Genomic DNA, 4,847 nt, shown 5'->3' with positions numbered 1-4,847 from the left:
CGTCTTAAGGCAGGTATGTTTTCATCTTAAAGTTAAGACGATTTTAAGCAAATTTTAAGCAATTTCTAAGCTAAGCAATATTGATAAATCTGACTTAAGCAAAAAAATGGATTTAAGACGAATTTAAGCAAATTTTCTTGCTTAGCAAGTTTGATAAATCCGCCCCCTGGGCCGCAAGGCACACCCTCATGGGTGAAAATGGAGGCAACTCTATGTGCTTGTCGGTTAACTAACGCCATTCTTAAAGGCAATTTCGAGTCATGCCTATAAAATTCGACAACATACTTCCAGTTAATTTCGTTGCCATCAATCATCAATACGTGGCTCTTAAAATTATTGCATATACTTTTGAGCAAATGGGGAGGATCGAACATAAAGAAGATCTTGTAATTATCACTCCCATCGCCGAAATTGTAAGTTATATAGGGCATTTCGGCAGTTATGCCTAGCGCTGTAAACATACTGCGGTTGTTAGAACCCTGATCTGCTATTACTACCTTTACCATTAAGCCAGTGGCATGTAATCTATTAATACAATCCATTAACAGAAGTTGTAGTGTGGTACCTGGGGTAGCGTCGGAAGCAAGAAAGTACCCCAATGGCTGCTTCTATTTGGAAGACATTCCGTGGGCCATAAAGACCAGTGCCTGCGTCGCAACTTTTTGCGTTTTTCCCAGGCTCCCGTAGTCTTCTAATCCTTCCATTACATCTTTATGTTGGTCATACGTTAACCCAGCCTTTAGACTCATTTCGTCGATGGTGAGGACACATACTTTCTCTTTTGGGCCGAATGTAGAGCAGCGTAATTTAAGCGATTCAAACGTGGAATTATTGAACCCTGACTGGATCTCAATTCGCACTAGAAGGTTTTTCTCATGAGGGAGTGCAAAGTATCGCCTGCAAAACCTATAAGCTCGAGGGGACTGATAGTGTAGTGCCATTGCAAATTGTCTGTCATCTTTGCTGTAACGTCTGCCCTTAGTCCGTCGCCTACAGTTCTTAAGTTGGCTGGAAAAGGAAGCTAAAGCTTTACCGCTCATATACTTTCTGCACTTTTCAAATACATATTTTTTGGGATCATCTCTTACATATAACTTCTTCATTTTTGTAATCTTTGCCTTCAGCCTTGTGATTTTTGTTCTGTTACGTTTATCTCTTGCCATTAGTTTCTTGCACTTTCTTGTAATTGCTTCGTGTTCAGATGATGATCCTTAATGAGTAACAAACAGAATTAAAAATGAATATCTGAATTATTTAGTACAAAATGTAAAATGTTAATGCCATTCTTGCACGCTCATTTCCACAGCCTTTTTTTTGTGTTTACGAAGGCAGTATAAATTACATCTGTCTCTTATACACATCTAGATGTGTATAAGAGACAGGTTATTAGGTAGCCCTAACCCCCAAATCTTTAATACATTAAAATGTATTGTAAACTTATTATGAATTAATTTCAGTGTTGCTTTATTTTTACAGTTATTTATAGGTCAATCACCTTGTCATCTCATAACCGTTAATTATGCCCTTATTCTAGGCCTTGTCTAGGACGGTCTAGCTTTTCTTTGTGTTACGAGAGCCGTAGAGCAAGACTTGTTAGGTTCGGTGTGTGCATTCATAGATTGCCATAGCAACAAAATATTCCATCCCAATGCACCTATAGTAAAATCACCCCAGCTTTCAGCCTTTTGCACACAAAATGCAAAAACACTGTAGGCACTATATCAAATTAGTAATCAATCGTGATAGGAAAATTCAGTGCAATTGAAAGTGATGACGTCACCACTGACTTATAAGTGTAATTATAAAAAGGCAGAAAAGCATACCAATTTAGTCATGGTGTTCTATGTTTTTGTTAGATTCATATTGACAGCATTGATAGAAAATAACTATCAATTCTTTTTGATGCGTCGGCAAGAACAATTCTGCTGGACTGTTAGTCTGCAATAGTAGACTTCCTCATTTTTTATTGTGAATTTGGTCATGCATAAATAAATGAGCAAACTAATTCAGACATATAATTTCTACAAACGTCATTAGTAACTAAAATTGATACAAAATTATTTGGGTGCATACAAGAATTTTTTTTTATTCTTAAATTAATCAACTATAATATACCATTTTAAGATATAACAGTTAATAATGTTCTATAAAAGATTATTTTAAGCTACATAATTACAAAAAAAACATTGAAAACTGTAAAAACATTAAAGAAAAAAATATCAAGCTTTTGCCTTTTCTGGTTATAGGATGTTAAAACTACTGTCTATTAGTTGAGAGGGAACATACTGTTGGGGACTTTAAGGAAATTCAAATTAGACATTTAAAATTTAATGTCTATTTAGCTAGATAGTATTATTTAAGTTTTAGTTTTCAGTTAAAAAAGTGACTTACAGTAGCTTGCCAATAGTGTAGCATATTTAAATAATAATTTTCTTGTATTCCTTGCATTTCACCTTTGAATTCAGTGAATCAATATACTTTTTCAAAAAATTTGTCCTCACTACCATCAGTCTTAAAAAAAACCTCATATCACAGATTTTGAATGCACAAACCCTGAGATTGAATAAACACTTAGCAACCAAGCTAATATTGCTTAACTACAATCACATACTTTTAAACGGAAGCAAACTATATAATACAGTCTATACTCTTTAGCAGTATATAGTTTTTTGGATTTTTTTTTCAGATAATACAGTACCAAGTCTTAACTATAAGTTTAGAACATAAAACTACCAGGGTCAATTTGTCATCATTATTTCTGTTTTGTAGCAAGAAGCTCATTTCTTTTATATCAATTAAATTAACATGCCTTTTATATTTTAATAATGATGTAGATAAAATATTATTGAAATAACTATTTTAATATGATGATATTCATGTTTTTTAATTGATACAAAAATATGCCAGTTTTTCTGTAAGTTATTGGTTAGAAATTACCACTCCCAAACTTCTTATCAGCAGTGGAGTGGTACAAGGAAGCAATCTTGGTCCTGTCCTTTTCCTTGTTTCTATAATGATATTGTTGATCTGATTAATTGTCCTTTTTAATGACTTGAACTGTGCTCACTGCTATTTCAATATCAAATGAAATTAAATCTAAATCTGAATAATTTTATAATTGTATTGTTTGGTTTGCCAGTCTATCTAAATGAACAAGGTTAAATTTTTAGAAGTAATGAAAAGGGCAGGTAAAGTTATGGGCTGCAATACTTAAGATATTGAGGACATCCATGATGACTACTTATTTAATATAAATTCACTAAAATAATTAATGACTCCAAACACCTTTAAATCAGTTTAACGGTCAGGTATAATTTAACCAATTTGGGTTGGGGGAGGGGGGAAGGTGGGTGCGTACAAATAGAAACCAAATTTTATTCATAGTTTTAAATGCTATCCATGAATTTAATGATAGATTTCCCAGCATTAATAGTTATGTTTGAAAGTAAAATCATCATATTGTATTGGTTTGTTGTTTTTCAATATTTTGAATTCCTGGATCCACCACCGGAAATTCCAGTTTGCCCTTCAATTCGAGACCACGAATTGGAGGGTTCTGGAATTGGAGGGTGCATTGTACAACAATTATGAAGTCATATTTAAAATCCGTAGCTGCCAAGGGGTTTCATGACGTTGGCCTATTTTTATATATTTTTTAGTTTGATTGCCCGACGAGCTCTGTCCAATGGGGGAGGCTTGACCTGTCTGGCATAGGCGTAGATCCCGGGGAGGATGGAGGGGATATATCCCCCCCAATATTTGACAAGGGGGGATGGTCCATTGAATCATCCCCCCCAATATTTTGACTATGTATGGGATAAAACGGAGCTTTACACACTTCAAAAGACTGTCACAGAAATAATTTACACTGTCTTATGAAAATTAGCATAATGTATTAATGTTGATAACAAAATTATTTTATCTGGTACCAATCTAAGCTCTTCTTTCCTTAGATGTTAGATGTGCTTGCAAAGAGAGCCACATTTCACACTGAAGGGTGTGTACCACATCAGTAATGTTATATCAATTCCAAGAATGTTTAAGGTTATATCGGTTGATGAGGAATTTATTGATTAGGCCTATAACAGCAAATTGCATCAATTTATTTTGCAAAAACAAGGTTTCCAGCTTCGAGGGGGGCACATCTCCTGTCCGCACAAGGGCACACGTTGGCGCTAACACCAGGCGCGTAACAGGGGTCTTGGGTCAAGTGGGTATATCTTTTTTTTCAATTTTTTATTTCAACCATCTTCAAAGAGGGTAACCCTTCTAGTTTCGCCCAGTAGGTTAACTGAAATTCAGGGGCCCTCTTTAATAAAATTAAAGAACAGTACAAACAACATCATCACAACATAATAATAATAATAATAATAATAATAATAATAATAATATTAATAATAATAATAATAATAATAATAATAATAATAATCATAATAATAATCATAATCATAACAATAATAACAACAACAACAACATACAATCCTCATTTCCCGGTTAGTAATTTTGAGTTTGGGAATATTATGTGTTTAAATAACTTAAAAAGGATAAAACTAAAAAAGCCCTAAAAAATGCGCGCCAAGCGCCCAAAATATTTTTGTGTTTTTAATTCTAATTTCGTCGGAATTTATGAAAACTATCTAAAATGTGCAATTTATAGAGGAAATTGTCCTACCGTAAAAAGAAATGCACGCAAAGAATTTGAGAATTTTAGGCACTTTCTGAGGATGCATTTGTCAAGGAGTGGAGAAAGATTTCCAAAGATGGATATTTTCCCCTTGTCCCCCGGTGTTTTTAATTCTAATTTTGTTGGAATTGATCAAAACTCCCTAAAATGTGCAATTTTTAGA

This window comes from Anneissia japonica, unplaced genomic scaffold (genome assembly GCF_011630105.1).
Source record: "Anneissia japonica isolate Jap-2015-1 unplaced genomic scaffold, ASM1163010v1 scaffold3246_len135504_cov135, whole genome shotgun sequence".
In the NCBI taxonomy this organism is placed as follows: Eukaryota; Metazoa; Echinodermata; class Crinoidea; order Comatulida; family Comatulidae; genus Anneissia; species Anneissia japonica.
Note: the sequence above shows the minus strand (reverse complement) of the source record.